General features: G+C 33.4%; 1 protein-coding gene across 1 annotated transcript in view; it reads right to left on the bottom strand.

Moving 5' to 3' along the window:
- LOC145328790 (uncharacterized) overlaps nucleotides 1–5,942 on the bottom strand; it is a 47,811-nt gene extending 41,869 nt beyond the window's left edge. Inside the window, exons 1-2 of the mRNA XM_080172654.1 lie at nucleotides 5,923–5,942; nucleotides 4,778–4,824 (exon numbers count right to left, since the gene is read on the bottom strand). The gene's annotated coding sequence lies outside the window, so the exon portion shown is untranslated. The remainder of the gene's footprint in view (nucleotides 1–4,777; nucleotides 4,825–5,922) is intronic.
- Between the last annotated feature and the right edge of the window lie 11,442 nt (nucleotides 5,943–17,384).

Genomic DNA, 17,384 nt, shown 5'->3' on the forward strand with positions numbered 1-17,384 from the left:
ATTTTCGTTAATTTAGGCATGTTAGAATTGTCCTATCGATTTCAAATTTTGCATGGTGATTTCTGTAATAGTTAGGTACGAGTTAGAAAGCGTAGCAACTCTATAATCATTACCAGAATGTCCGTACGTCCATTTTAAACATGTTGATTTTTTTTAACATTTTTAACAACAAATTTGTATGTGACCTAATTATCCGATTGGTCTGATTTTTGGTATACTGATTCCTGGGACAAAAAAGTACAATATTATAAGCGAAGCAACTCTTAAATCAAGTCTTAAAATGTAAGTATGTCCATAATCATTATCCTGTATCAAGCAGTTTTTTAACAAATTTACTTACAATTTTGCTTTGACTCTTATACATTCGCATTCTGATTATTCAGTTCTGACATTATACAAGTGTTGATGTCCGTTTGTCCTACCGTTTCAGAGCTTCGCTTTTATGGATGTTGTCATCCTTGTTTCTTTTGTAAGGACTTAGCTGTATTTATGTTTCTAATCTTTGTAGAACACGCTGTACGTGTTAAAAATAAAACATGAAATTAATTTCAGTGTTAAATTAATGGATGTAGAATAAATGTGGATGTTATGACAGGGAAAAAAGTGTCGTCAATTTAGCTTGCTAACCTGGAAATAATTTTTTGGTCAGTTTGTTCATCCAGTCGGAGGGGAGGGGATTGGATAAAGGCGGTGGAAGGGGGGAAGCGTTATTTTAGCCCGCTGCGTGTTTTTCACTTTATCATAGAACATGAAAATCTGGTGTAAGATCCAAGTAATAATATATTCATTGTAAAATTCTAGAGAAATGTCTATATCTATTTTCTTTTACCATTAAAAGAACACAAAGTTTTAAAAATTGATAACAGCTTTAATTAGAATATCAAACTTTTTCTATTTTTTACACACGTATATTAATGAAAATAATTCTAAATATTCATAGGCTCTAACATTAAGGTTTAATATTTTGATTTCCAGTATGTCTTCCAAACCGATTAATATCCGCTGGATTAAAACCGGTTCTCAGCCATACGGATAAATCAAGTATACCATTGTATTACAGACAATTTGCCACGAATAATAAAATAAAAAATACTTATTTTGTTAGCCCGTGTCTTTTGGGGCTAAGATAACTGGTTTTCATCTTAAATCTTTATATTTTGGTAGCGAAGCTACTCTATAATTTGAAATGTCCGTCTGTATGTATGTCTGAAACATTTTTGGAGAAACGTGATCTACTCGGCTCCTATTCAAGATAAACAGCTAAAATTTTTAGTGAAGATTCCTTTGACATATGCCCATCTAATCTATACATTGTTTTGTCTATCTGTCTGTTAAATGGGGTGCTAGATCGATTCTTAGATTTTCAAGTTTTTGTGATTTTCTCAATTCCTATATAAGATGGAAGGCTGAAACTTTCAGAGATTAATTTATTTTACATTCAAAATATTTTCACCAAGTTTTATTAAGATCTGTTTATCAATTGGGGTGCTAGATCGATTCCTAGATTTTTAGGTTTTCGTGATTTTCTCTATTCATATTCTGGATTTAGGGCTGAATTTTTCAGAGATTGAATATGCTTCTACATATTTCTATCAAGTTTCATTAAGATTTGTCTATTAATTGCGGTGCTAGATCGATTCCTAGATTTTTAAGTTTCCGTGATTCAAAGATTGCGTGATTTTAAAGTTTAAAGTTTAATGATTATTGAATGACACTGCTCTATTAGAAATTTTTTTCTGATATCCATTTATAATTTTTCAGCTTACTTATGGATGTTGTCATCCTTGTTTAACAAGTGCTTAAAATTTTCATTTCGTTTATAATAATTTTTACACTAATCCCCAATGTTTTATAATAACGTTGCATTATTCGCTGGCTGAACAACTTTGGGGACTTTTTAATGGTTGGTTTATTAAGTTTAATGTCCAAACTTTCAACTACTAATTGTAATCTACAGAAGGGATAACTTTGTGTATTATCAATTTATCAGCCATTGTCTTATCCCACTAGATTCCTGGTTATTAAGTATGCATTACTTTCATACAACATTATAAATGCAATAATATGCAATTCTACAATGTTTATTTGTTTTGCAACATTACTAACATAGGCGTATACAGGATTTTAAAGATTAAGGAATGGGGGGGGGGGTGCCGATAATAATCATAAATATATCAGACATTAAAGAGATCATGAACTGCCAAATTCTAAATAATCTGAGAAGGGGACATTGCTCTTTAGATTATACTGGTCTCCTTAAAAACTTTGGAGAATTTTAGTAAATCTTGATAAGGTTGTATAAACCAGCAGTGTCAAAACTTTTCAACCAATAATTTCAAATTAACGAAGGGGTAATTTTGTTTTTAATTAGAGGATGTACATTACTTTTTTGTTCATAATTTGTAGATTTCATTAAAGATTCAATAATAACCCCCTCCCACTACTTGAAGTTTTTAAGCTAATTAATAACAGAACACAATTTTCATCTTTTTTTGGCAGGTATAATTTTCAGTTGATTGTCCCCTTCCCCTATCCTATAAAAAGAATACAAGGATGACAAAATTCAGAAGAGGCAAAGCACAAAAATATAATGGTTGCACAAACGGACAGATTGTGTTATATAACAGATTGTAGTGGCAATTAAAAATATATATTATGAAAACCAAGAAACCTCATTCATTTAAAAGGTATTTAAAGATCTTTTTATAGGATGAATGACAGACCGACGAACCAAGAAACTTTTATACTGTATACTCATTGGAACAGATAATCTTTAAAAAAAATTAACTAAGAAAATTAAATTTTCCTCATAGTAACTGACGGACGGACAGATTAGGTGAATTATATAGTAGCTTCGCTACTAAAAATCTCAACTATTCTGAAAACACAGCCGAAAACTTTACAGCTGGACAAAAACAAGGATGTCTTGGTTGCATAGTAAGTAGCTAATACACTCTATGCTAAACTTTGGTGCTGTTATTATTAGAGTAAAACACAAGAGTGAGAAAGGGTTAAATAAATGTATCCCCCCATCGCAACCACCTTGTGCTACCTTTCTATTGGGTCATTAAAATCAACCAATGGTGTCGCTTATATTAACACAGCTAACTAGCAGAAAATAATTCAGAACCAGCTGAAAGAGGTCTTTGAAAAAGGAAGGGAGGTTGTTGTCTGTATATACATCTATACCATAGATCTGTTCTTTTATTGTATCAACATAAAACTAAAATGCATTATTAGAATGTCGTTTAGAATACTATTAGAATTTTAACTTGTAGTGATTAACTTTAGTCAATGTGAATTTCTGAAACTAGTAAAAGTGGCGGCATAGATTATGAAAAAAATAACCAATGAGAGGCCACTAAAAATTTTATCATTGGTAAATTACAGTGTATACTGGCCTCTTATTGGTTATTTTTTGACGTCATAATCTGTGCCGCCACTTTTACTAGCTTCTAAATTTCTACTATAGGACAATACAAAACAGTGGTTATAGATGACATTTTATCGACAATGACAAACATTTCGATATAATAATTTCAGAATAGGCTGACAGGGTTTGATAATTTGTCACTTAAAATAATTTCTTATTAATAAACTATTGAAATTTTATATTATTATTATGCTTTATTGCTACACTAGCGGCTTCGCCCCTAGCCTCTAGGGGCTTTGCCCCAAGAGGTTTGATCAAACCAATTTTTCGTATTTTAGATTTAAAAGAAAAAAGAAAATAGTTATAAACCTTCCCGGGACCTATGAGAAGCTACCCTGTAAAGGAGAACCCGATCGGTTCAGCAGTTAGCGAGATCCTTCGCTACAAACAAACAGACAAACACACAAACAGACAGACATCGTTCTACTTTGTATTATAGATATCTAAATTTTAAATTACAGTACGTTTTTAAAATTATTAATTTATTATAATGCATTTTAACTAAACTACATTTTATTGTTTAACTTAAGAAAGTAAACAAAAATCTTAATTAAATGCTGTTTATTTTTATAAAAATAGAATTCAATTTATCTTAAACTTTAATTTATTTGGCTGAAATGAATCTATAAATAATATTAATAAAAAACAATTAATTTTCCTTCCAAATCAATTCTTAATATAAACCAGATAATTGTGCAAGAGACAAGGAGAATCGGACATAAAAATTTGTCCAACTTCCTGGTAGGCTAGCCCGTTTGTTTATTATTAGTTGGCAGCAAAATTTTTAATAATATAACTTCTCAAAAATAAGTATTATCTTATGTGATTCATCTATTTAGTAGAGCTGACTTTTATATTTGTTTTGTCATATTCTTTACATTGTATGGGAAAAGAAAATTTTACATTCTATAATTAACACTAGTTTTTCCTGTTGACTAAATTACTGGGCTTGTATCTAGCACTACTTCTTTTATCCAAGGACAATTATGCCACATATTATCAAAGCTTTTTGAATAATTTCATTTTTAAGATGATTAGAGTCCCTCCACAGATTATGACGTCATACAATAGAATCTTGATAACTATTTCATATAACATTATCTAATTGTGCTATATTATTTAGAAATACTATTATTATTTATGTCCTGATGGAGGATAATTGTCCAAGATCAGGATTTTGTTAGATCTAAGGTTAATAATTTGATTGATTGATTATTTGAACAATGAGAGGCCAGCATAAATTTTACCATTGGTCAATTACAGTGTATACTGGCCTCTCATTTGCTATTCTATCGTATGACGTCATAATTTGTGGAGGGACTTTACTCATCTTCTTTCACCTACCTCCATATGTGTTTATGTATGGGTATTCTACATCAAACTGTAATGACCTAAAATTAAAGACATTAATGGTAGTTTGAACATAAAGACGAATTGAAATATATTTAGAGTTTTAACAAATAAATCACTATTTTTTCCAACTGTTAAGACTTAAGAGTTAAGATTTTAGGGGGCAAGGTGTCGCTTCGGGTACTAGACCTCTCTCCACGCACCGTGGAACATACATACAATACTTATGATTGCGGTGTAAAGCGTCCATTCACCCATCAGACAACCAACTCTCTGAGATGCACGACCTTTGTCTGAGAAGTCCCAACTGTGCAGGGTAGCAAAATGCGCCTCTTTTGGGCCAAGGCATTGTCCCACTCTAATTATTTACGTCTCGCATCTGACTTAGTAGCAGTGGGAACCATATTTAACGTCTTTAGTTATGACGCGGTGTCGGACAGAGATTCGAACCTATTACCTTCCTGACGACGAGCGGATGCGCTACGTGTTGAGCCACGGTCCAACTGTACTAAAGGAAAATAAATCTTTATATGGTTTATTTGTCTACTATGTGAGATCCATTCAGAAAGTTTGATTATGAATTCTTAATAGGATATATTCTACTAGCGGCTACGCCCCTAGAGGCCTCTAGTGGCACTTTAAATGTTTTTGTTTGTTAAAGTTAATTTTTTATGTACAATACCACCTTATTTGACGTTGAAGTCTCCAAATTTTTTTTAAAAATTTCGATTTTTTTGTCATTTCTCTTGGGAGGGTGGTGGTACCCTCCCCCAAAATAGTTATAAACCTTCCCGGGACTTATGAGAAGCTACCCTGTTAAGGAGAACCCGATCGGTTCAGCGGTTAGCGAGATCCTTCGGTACAGACACACAGACACACAGATACACACACAGACATCCTGTTACTTTAGTATAAGGATATAATTCATAATACTATTTTAAAAAGTATGAATAGTAATTCATATACTTCTAATATATATTTTTCGAATATTCAGGACAAAATAAAAATTGAAATAAAAATTACCTGGGGTGGACACAAGTGTTACCTGGGGTGTATATCCGAAAGTACTGCTAGGGTGGACACAAGTGTTAACTGGGGTGTATATCCGAAAGTACTGCTAGGGTGGACACAAGTGTTACCTGGGGTGTATATCTGAAAGTACTGCAAGGGTGGACACACATGTTACCTAGGGTGTATAATTATATCTGAAAGTACTGCTAGGGCGGACACAAGTGTTACCTGGGGTGTATATCTGAAAGTACTGCTAGGGTGGACACAAGTGTTACCTGGGGTGTATATCTGAAAGTACTGCTAGGGTGGACACAAGTGTTACCTGGGGTGTATATCTGAAAGTACTGCTAGGGTGGACACAAGTGTTAACTGGGGTGTATATCTGAAAGTACTGCTAGGGTGGACACAAGTGTTACCTGGGGTGTATATCTGAAAGTACTGCTTGGTTGGACACAAGTGTTACCTGGGGTGTATATCTGAAAGTACTGCTAGGGTGGACACAAGTGTTACCTGGGGTGTATATCTGAAAGTACTGCTATGGTGGACACAAGTGTTACCTGGGGTGTATATCTGAAAGTACTGCTATGGTGGACACAAGTGTTACCTGGGGTGTATATCTGAAAGTACTGCTAGGGTGGACACAAGTGTTACCTGGGGTATATATCTGAAAGTACTGCTAGGGTGGACACAATTGTTACCTGGGGTGTATATCTGAAAGTACTGCTAGGGTGGACACAAGTGTTACCTGGGGTGTATATCTGAAATTACTGCTAGGGTGGACACAAGTGTTACCTGGGGTGTATATCTGAAAGTACTGCTAGGGCGGACACAAGTAACGAGAGTAAATAGTAGACATTACAAATCATCACTGAACAGTTATTTTTGACAACAATATTCAATAAAAACAAAAAATACTTTTAAACTTTTCTAAAAGTAAGATATTTTTTTGTTTAGTTTGTAATTGACCTGGTAAAGGTGGCATCTTTTTAAATCTTGATTGGAAAGATAAGCTAGCATTGATTCAACTTTTCCTACAATAATTTCAATTCTAAGGAGGTGTGGTAATTTTGCTTATCATAACTGGGGATGTATGTAAATTTTTTTACCATTGTCTTATTCCTGAAGATGTTTGTCAGCATTGATAGTATTCAGTCAGGGAGGGAGGGGACATTGGGCTTATTACATAGTCCCCAAAGTTTTATAATAAAGTTTTCTTATTTGTTGGCTTAACAACTATGAGGACTTTTATTGAAATTTGTTTGGTTGGTTTAAAAGTTGAGTGTCTAAACGTTTCAACCACTATTTGTAAACTTCAGAAGGGGTAATATTGTGTATCATAATTGGGGATGTACATAAATTTATCGTCTATTGCCCCAAAAATTTCTATGATCAAAATTTGGGATATTTGTATTTTACATATTATTTGAACTAAAAACTAAAAAAACGTAATTTAACAGTAAAAATTAATGAACATTAATGTTGACAATTAAAACTATTGATTACCATTAAACAAACTTCAAATGTAATAAAACAAGGATGACAACATCCATAAAAGCGAAGCTCTGAAACTATAGGACAAACGGACATAAACACTTGTATAGTGTCAGAACTGAATAATCATAATATAAAAATGTATAAGAGTCGAAGCAAAATTGCAAGTTTATATGTTAAAAAAACTGCTTAATACAGGATAATGTATGGACATACTTACATTTTTATGACTTGATTATAGAGTTGCTTTTCTTATAATATAATACTTTGTTGTCCCATGAATTAGTATTCAAAAAACCAGATCAATCGGATAATTAGATCAGATACAAATTTGTTGTTAAAAAAGTAAAAAAATCAACATGTTTAAAATGGACGTACGGACATTCTGGTAGTGATTATAGAGTTGCTACGTTTTCTAAATCGTACCTAACTACTAAAGAAATCACGATACAAAGTTTGAAATCGATAGGACAATTCTAACATGCCTAAATTAACGAAAAAAAGCTATCCGTTACAGACGGACGGACGGACGTACGTACGGACGGACGTACGTACGAACGGACGGACCGATCCTAATTATAGAAAAACTTCGCTTTTAAAAAGGGCACAGCCAACACTTAACAACACTCAACAGCTATTACAAAATCCATCAGAGATTTCCTTAAAATTTCCTAGCAGTCACAGACCCCCCCCCCATTCCTTCATGATAAAATAAATTGAAAATAATTAGGGAATGGGGGAGTTTTTGTGTGTTTGTGTTTTACCTTAGGTTAGGTTATATTTGGTAGCCCCACAGGGTTAGAGCCTCACTAGAAATTACTACTCTCCCCTTATTTTTGTATTTATTTTGAAATCTATTTTTGTATGTTTTTATGTCTGTCTGCATCTATGTCTCTGTAAAAAGATCTCACTAACCATTAGACGAAATGACTTTACGGTGAAGCTTCTTATAGGCTTTGGGAATGTTTTTATCTATTTGAAGGAAGGGCACCTCTAACATCCCAGGAAAAATCAATTTAGGAAAAACCAGCTATCTTTTAAAGTGCACCTAAAGGCCCCAAAGGCCGAATCATCTAGTTCTAATATGAAAGAAACAGGATATCTTTGGTATGTCTGCTTAGAATTTCGCTAACCCATGAACCGATAGGGTTCTCCTTAAATTGGTTTTTATAGGTCCATCAAAAGTTTATATACCTATTTAGCTCCATTCTTCCAAGACAAATCTAGAAAAAATGAACCCTACACTAGTCGCCGGAAGGGAAAAGCAGTTTTTTGAAAGGGGCTATCTGAGATTATTACAGATTCTGATTTATACATATATAGACTAATGAAAAATGCAAAAAACGAAATCAAAAGCGTTCCTTCTTGGGAGAAAATCCGGGAAAAAGATTTTTAGCTATTTTTAACCTAAAATTCACATTGGCAAGCCTGCAAAAAATATGAAGACATTTTAAACATGTCATTGCTCAGCACCTAAAAGTGGTAGAAAAATGCTACGCATACCATTGGAAAGCTCATAACCTCTAGTTTTCATAAAGGTATATAACGTTTTTGTACTATTATTAGTTTTTGAGCTATCCTCTAAAGTATACTCAAGTTTTAAAAATGCAGATTTCCATTAATTTTAAGTTTGATACTAGTTACACAAACCTTTTTAAAATTATATTTCTTAGCACTTAGGAGTTATATAATTATTTTATATAGGTACATTTGTATATTTTGGGTAATTTCAATTTTAGCGTAGGCGTCCAAGGGGGGGGGGTAATGGGGCGATTACCCCCCCCCAAACGAATTTTACCCCCCCCCATTTAAAAATTACCCCTACCCTGGGGGTGCCGTAGGCACCCCCAACCAATTAGGAGGGGGTATTTACCCCCCCAAGCAATTTTGGGGGGGTAAATACCCCCCCCCAAAATAAAAAATCTCTAACAAAAAAAATTTTTGCGCGCTTCGTGCGCATTTTTAATACTAAATTTTTTATAAAATTTAAATTACCCCCCCCAAAAATTTTACCCCGGGGGTAAATTTTGGGGGGGGGAAACAAATTTTACCCCTGCCAACAGATTTCAGGGGGGGTAATTACCCCCCCCCCCCCCAAGCAAATTTTACCCCCGGGGTAAAAATTTTGGGGGGGGGAAACAAATTTTACCCCTGCCAACAGATTTCAGGGGGGGTAATTACCCCCCCCCCCCCCAAGCAAATTTTACCCCCGGGGTAAAAATTTTGGGGGGGGTACAAAAAATTTGCGGCGCGCTTCGCGCGCCATTTTACCCCCCCCAAAATAAAAAGCTTGGACGCTTCTGCTAGGGAGCAACTAAAGATTTCATTTTGGCACTTTCCTTCTTGGGGCTAGTGGGGTATTTCACCCTCCAAAACACTAAAATTTAAGACTTTTTTAGAGATATTAAGCTGATTTTTTAATGTAAACTTTATCACAAAATTAAGCTATGTAGCAACTAAAGATTTCATTTTAACATTTTCTTTCTGAGGGCTAGTGGGGTGAAACAACCCCCTTTTGTTAAGTTATAAAATACAAGGAAGGAGGGAGTTTATACACTTATAGGAAATGAAATTTAGTATAAAATTTTGCTCTGGATGTTTAGGATAGTTATTTTTGAAAGTTTGACACTTTCCTTCTAGTGGCTAGTGGGGTAAAACTTCCCCCAAAACTACTAAAACTGGGCTTATTTTTAAAGATATTGGGCTGATTTTGTTAATGAAAAAATTTTTTAAAATAACTTAACTAAATAATCACTTTAGATTTCAATTAGGCACCTCTTTCAAGGACTAAATTACTTTTTTTTTATGATGTGAAATAAGTTTTCATTAAAGTTCATCATGAAATCTTTGAAAATAAGCTCAGAACTCATAATTTTTGTATTTTAAGGGTGTTTTACCCCAATAGACTCTAGAAGGAAAGTGCTAAAATGAAATCTGTAATAACGCATTAGTTCAATTATGTAAAAAATGTTTACATTAAAAAAATTAGCTTAATGTCTATAAAAATAATCTCGTATCTTATAACAAATCACATCGTAGAACCAACTTTAAAAAAATAACTATAACAACAAGTCCAAAACAGCCAGGGCAAAATCTGATACTGACTTATAATTCTAATATGTTTTAGGAAGTCCCAAGAAGGAAAGTGCTACATATGGCTACATATCTAGATTATGAGAATAAATTTTAAGTTATAAAATTATCTTCATATCTTTAAAAATAGGCTCATAACTTTAAATTTTAGTGTTTTGGAGGGTGAAATACCCCACTAGCCCCAAGAATGAAAGTGCCAAAATGAAATCTTTAGTGACTACTTTGCTAAAATATGTCAAAAAAATTTACATTAAAAATTAATTTAATGTCTTTAAAAATAATCTAACATCTTATAATTTTAGTGTTTTGGGGGCTGTTTTACCCCACTAGCCCCTAGAAGGAAAGTGCCAAAATTCAATTTTCAGAGTTTTACTGGTGAATTTAATCATATAAAAGATTTTACAAAAGAATCCAATCAATAACTATAACAAAAACAACCAGAGCTGGATCTTTAAATTGTTTAGTGGTGCGCTGAATCGGGGCGATCCAGTTCGGCGCACCTAGATATTATCATATTTCAATCTTTAAATCAAAATGGAATGGGCGAATCAGCGCGCCCAGTGGCGCGGTACTGGTGCGGCAATGGCACTCAACGAGTGTCATTTCCGCGCCAAACCGGGGTGAACTGGATCACCCCAATTCAGCACACCACTAAACGATTTAAAGATCCAGCTCAAGGCAAAATTTTATACTGCATTTCATTTACTAGTGTATAAACTCCCCCCTCCCTCCTTGGTTCTTACTAAAAACTATATAAATTTCAAAGCTTAAATTGAAAGTACCTAAAATATACAAATACAAATATACCTATATACCAAATAAACTTTTATTCATTCTATGTGGACTATATATAAAATAATTATATAACTCCTAGGTGCTAAGCAATAAAGTTTTAACTAGTATCAAACTTAAAATTCAAGAAAAAACTGCATTTTTAAAACTTGTGTATACTTTAGAGGATAGCTCAAAAACTAATAATAGTACAAAAAAGTTATATACCTTTCTGAAAACTAGAAGTTATGAGCTTTCCAATGGTATGCGTAGCATTTTTCTACCACTTTTAGGTGCTGAGCAATGACATGTTTAAAATGTCTTTATATTTTTTGCAGGCTTGCCAATGTGAATTTTAGGTTAAAAATAGCTAAAAATCTTTTTCCCGGATTTTCTCCCAAGAAGGAACGCTTTTGATTTCGTTTTTTGCATTTTTTATTAGTCTATATATGTATATATCAGAATCTGTAATAATCTCAGATAGCCCCTTTCAAAAAACTGCTTTTCCCTTCCGGCGACTAGTGCCTACAAAAAATTTCTTTTTACTTTTCAAAATTAACATTGAACGTGGAAGGGTCGATTTTCCCCTCCCATTCTTGAGGTGCCTCTATGGGTGCAGCTAATAATAGTTATTTCTTTCATCGTATTATAAACCGCTTTCCGCGGATATAGAATGTACAATTATAAGATTAAAACTAGTTTTTTAAGCCCCGAGGTGCCGAAGGATGATAACCGGTTCAAATCCACCAGATTCGAGTGAATACGAGAAAATAATATAAAGTAATGCATAAAGAGTTGTAGAGTGGCTTCTCCACTTAAATGCATTTTTATCTTATATGATTCTTTATTAAATGTCCATGACAATGGTCTTACTTATTTTCCTGTGGGATTATAATGTGAATTCCAACACGAAGTACAATTTGCAAATTTTTACATCAATATTAAAAAGCATATTATAAGGTATATGCTTTTATATAATTCTGTACCCGATATAAACTAACCTAAACAAAAAAGTTAAAAATGTTTACCCTATCCTGCCTCTTTACAAAATATAAAATAGGTTGATATAATATTTAAACTATAAAAATAAAGGCAAATCATCAAGAAAAGGATACAAAATAGTTTTTGATTGGGCTTTATATCATCCTTATATAAAAGTACTCGGATGTCTATGTGTGGTTCTGTGTCTGTCTTTCTGCCTGTCTCTGCCAAAAGATCTAGCTAACCGTTGAAAATTTTCTTTACTTTTTATTTTTAAAACTAAAATTAAAAATTGGCAGAGTTATAGATAAAGTTTCCACAAGTTTCCTTAGAGGCATTTAGGGCCGTAGCCGCTAGTATTTCATAAAGTTGGTATTTGTTTTTATGTTGATTTTGTTTGTACTTTTCAGTTATGCTTTATAAATATCATTGGGTGGCTTTGGGATATTTCTACGACTTTCTTATCCCTCTTCTAGAGACTAAGGGCGAAAATTAGAAATATTTCTTTAAATCTAATAAGTAAAAAAAACAACAGATTTCAGGGGGGGTAATTACCCCCCCCCCCCCCAAGCAAATTTTACCCCCGGGGTAAAAATTTTGGGGGGGGTACAAAAAATTTGCGGCGCGCTTCGCGCGCCATTTTACCCCCCCCAAAATAAAAAGCTTGGACGCTTCTGCTAGGGAGCAACTAAAGATTTCATTTTGGCACTTTCCTTCTTGGGGCTAGTGGGGTATTTCACCCTCCAAAACACTAAAATTTAAGACTTTTTTAGAGATATTAAGCTGATTTTTTAATGTAAACTTTATCACAAAATTAAGCTATGTAGCAACTAAAGATTTCATTTTAACATTTTCTTTCTGAGGGCTAGTGGGGTGAAACAACCCCCTTTTGTTAAGTTATAAAATACAAGGAAGGAGGGAGTTTATACACTTATAGGAAATGAAATTTAGTATAAAATTTTGCTCTGGATGTTTAGGATAGTTATTTTTGAAAGTTTGACACTTTCCTTCTAGTGGCTAGTGGGGTAAAACTTCCCCCAAAACTACTAAAACTGGGCTTATTTTTAAAGATATTGGGCTGATTTTGTTAATGAAAAAATTTTTTAAAATAACTTAACTAAATAATCACTTTAGATTTCAATTAGGCACCTCTTTCAAGGACTAAATTACTTTTTTTTTATGATGTGAAATAAGTTTTCATTAAAGTTCATCATGAAATCTTTGAAAATAAGCTCAGAACTCATAATTTTTGTATTTTAAGGGTGTTTTACCCCAATAGACTCTAGAAGGAAAGTGCTAAAATGAAATCTGTAATAACGCATTAGTTCAATTATGTAAAAAATGTTTACATTAAAAAAATTAGCTTAATGTCTATAAAAATAATCTCGTATCTTATAACAAATCACATCGTAGAACCAACTTTAAAAAAATAACTATAACAACAAGTCCAAAACAGCCAGGGCAAAATCTGATACTGACTTATAATTCTAATATGTTTTAGGAAGTCCCAAGAAGGAAAGTGCTACATATGGCTACATATCTAGATTATGAGAATAAATTTTAAGTTATAAAATTATCTTCATATCTTTAAAAATAGGCTCATAACTTTAAATTTTAGTGTTTTGGAGGGTGAAATACCCCACTAGCCCCAAGAATGAAAGTGCCAAAATGAAATCTTTAGTGACTACTTTGCTAAAATATGTCAAAAAAATTTACATTAAAAATTAATTTAATGTCTTTAAAAATAATCTAACATCTTATAATTTTAGTGTTTTGGGGGCTGTTTTACCCCACTAGCCCCTAGAAGGAAAGTGCCAAAATTCAATTTTCAGAGTTTTACTGGTGAATTTAATCATATAAAAGATTTTACAAAAGAATCCAATCAATAACTATAACAAAAACAACCAGAGCTGGATCTTTAAATTGTTTAGTGGTGCGCTGAATCGGGGCGATCCAGTTCGGCGCACCTAGATATTATCATATTTCAATCTTTAAATCAAAATGGAATGGGCGAATCAGCGCGCCCAGTGGCGCGGTACTGGTGCGGCAATGGCACTCAACGAGTGTCATTTCCGCGCCAAACCGGGGTGAACTGGATCACCCCAATTCAGCACACCACTAAACGATTTAAAGATCCAGCTCAAGGCAAAATTTTATACTGCATTTCATTTACTAGTGTATAAACTCCCCCCTCCCTCCTTGGTTCTTACTAAAAACTATATAAATTTCAAAGCTTAAATTGAAAGTACCTAAAATATACAAATACAAATATACCTATATACCAAATAAACTTTTATTCATTCTATGTGGACTATATATAAAATAATTATATAACTCCTAGGTGCTAAGCAATAAAGTTTTAACTAGTATCAAACTTAAAATTCAAGAAAAAACTGCATTTTTAAAACTTGTGTATACTTTAGAGGATAGCTCAAAAACTAATAATAGTACAAAAAAGTTATATACCTTTCTGAAAACTAGAAGTTATGAGCTTTCCAATGGTATGCGTAGCATTTTTCTACCACTTTTAGGTGCTGAGCAAGGACATGTTTAAAATGTCTTTATATTTTTTGCAGGCTTGCCAATGTGAATTTTAGGTTAAAAATAGCTAAAAATCTTTTTCCCGGATTTTCTCCCAAGAAGGAACGCTTTTGATTTCGTTTTTTGCATTTTTTATTAGTCTATATATGTATATATCAGAATCTGTAATAATCTCAGATAGCCCCTTTCAAAAAACTGCTTTTCCCTTCCGGCGACTAGTGCCTACAAAAAATTTCTTTTTACTTTTCAAAATTAACATTGAACGTGGAAGGGTCGATTTTCCCCTCCCATTCTTGAGGTGCCTCTATGGGTGCAGCTAATAATAGTTATTTCTTTCATCGTATTATAAACCGCTTTCCGCGGATATAGAATGTACAATTATAAGATTAAAACTAGTTTTTTAAGCCCCGAGGTGCCGAAGGATGATAACCGGTTCAAATCCACCAGATTCGAGTGAATACGAGAAAATAATATAAAGTAATGCATAAAGAGTTGTAGAGTGGCTTCTCCACTTAAATGCATTTTTATCTTATATGATTCTTTATTAAATGTCCATGACAATGGTCTTACTTATTTTCCTGTGGGATTATAATGTGAATTCCAACACGAAGTACAATTTGCAAATTTTTACATCAATATTAAAAAGCATATTATAAGGTATATGCTTTTATATAATTCTGTACCCGATATAAACTAACCTAAACAAAAAAGTTAAAAATGTTTACCCTATCCTGCCTCTTTACAAAATATAAAATAGGTTGATATAATATTTAAACTATAAAAATAAAGGCAAATCATCAAGAAAAGGATACAAAATAGTTTTTGATTGGGCTTTATATCATCCTTATATAAAAGTACTCGGATGTCTATGTGTGGTTCTGTGTCTGTCTTTCTGCCTGTCTCTGCCAAAAGATCTAGCTAACCGTTGAAAATTTTCTTTACTTTTTATTTTTAAAACTAAAATTAAAAATTGGCAGAGTTATAGATAAAGTTTCCACAAGTTTCCTTAGAGGCATTTAGGGCCGTAGCCGCTAGTATTTCATAAAGTTGGTATTTGTTTTTATGTTGATTTTGTTTGTACTTTTCAGTTATGCTTTATAAATATCATTGGGTGGCTTTGGGATATTTCTACGACTTTCTTATCCCTCTTCTAGAGACTAAGGGCGAAAATTAGAAATATTTCTTTAAATCTAATAAGTAAAAAAAACAACTAACGAAGATATGACAATTTTAACATGCCAAAATTTAAATAAGAGCTATCAGTAACTTATAAACAGACGAACGTGATGACCTATCCTAATAATAGAAAACTTTTGCTTTTAAAACTACGTTTTTTAAAAAAAATCAAGCGTAGTTCTAAACTTGTGGCGTAGTCCTGGCCTAACTTAATATACCAATTCAAAAATGTTCCTTTTACTTTCAATAGTCAACGGACGCTTTCATGAGTGAAACCCCTTTATATTTAATATTCAATAATGTTTTAACATAATTTCTTGCATTTAAGTCACTCAAAAAAAGAATAACTATTTTAACAAACAAGAAAAAAGATCTAAAATAACAGTATATTGTTGTCTGCCTCGCGTCTGTGGAGAAATGATATACTCAGCGAGGTTATTATCCCATTTATACCATCCACAAAATAATTTCTCCGTTGCTTGCAAATTTCCGGACATTTTTTTGCTCCGAGGAACCGTCATCAGCGCGCCGTGCCTCCGTTGGTGGATTTCGATATTTTTTTTTCGAGGATTTTTTTCTAGCTATATGCATGATGTCATCAGTTTAGGAATTCATTACGTGGTTCATTTAGAATAATGTTCTGGAATTCGGTCATTCATGATTGAAATGATAGGGTAAATAGCAGGGCATTTCAGCCGCCACATTAGCTACAAAGCTGCACCTTATAGTAGGAGGGATGCTAATTAATAATGCTTTTTGTTATTAAGTAAACATTTGGGAATAGTCCATTTCGTTGCAACGCTCCTTAAGGGGCGATTTGTCGTATTTTTAAAATTGCTTTTGATAGGTTATTTTAGGTCAGGTTAGGTTATATTGGGTTAGGTGATTGCCCAACAGGGTTAGGCAATTGGCCCCGAAAGGTTAAAGCCTAGAAATATGAGAAAAGCTACAGTGAAAAAAAATAAAAACGAAGTTTCGCCCCTTAAGGAGCGTTGCCACGAAAGGGACCATACTACATTTTTTAGATTACATGCTTATGTATAAGTGGTTGGATGTTGATTAGTACCGAAAACGTTAATTTTAGGCTCTCCTTTACAGTGAAGCTTCCTTTAGACCCAGAGCAGGTTTTAATCTATTTTTGGGGAGGGTACCTCGTTCTATCATAGATAAATCCGCTCTAAAAAACATTCCCCCCCCCCTCCCACCAAAAAACTTTCCCATCCTAAATCCTATGATGGTTGATCGACCACGTCCATGGCCTTCCCTTTTTGAAATGTCACTGAATGCCTCTAGGGGCAAAAACTATCATCAAGAAGATTATTAAACCTTTGTTGGCTTAGCTGCAACAGCTACTTTGGCTGTCTTAAAGCCGAGCGGCTATGGATGACGATCGCTAAGTAAGACTTTGTTGACCCCGGACAAAAAGTTTTCCGGCTATAGAGCAAAAATATTTTAAATTCTATAGCATAAAGATTAAGATTTCAACAACTGCGGAGCTGATTGAGTTCTCCTTTTTATAGAAGCTTCACATAGATCT

The sequence above is a fragment of the Acartia tonsa genome, chromosome 9 (assembly GCF_053477335.1).
Source record: "Acartia tonsa isolate MP-2025a chromosome 9, ASM5347733v1, whole genome shotgun sequence".
Lineage (NCBI taxonomy): Eukaryota > Metazoa > Arthropoda > Copepoda > Calanoida > Acartiidae > Acartia > Acartia tonsa.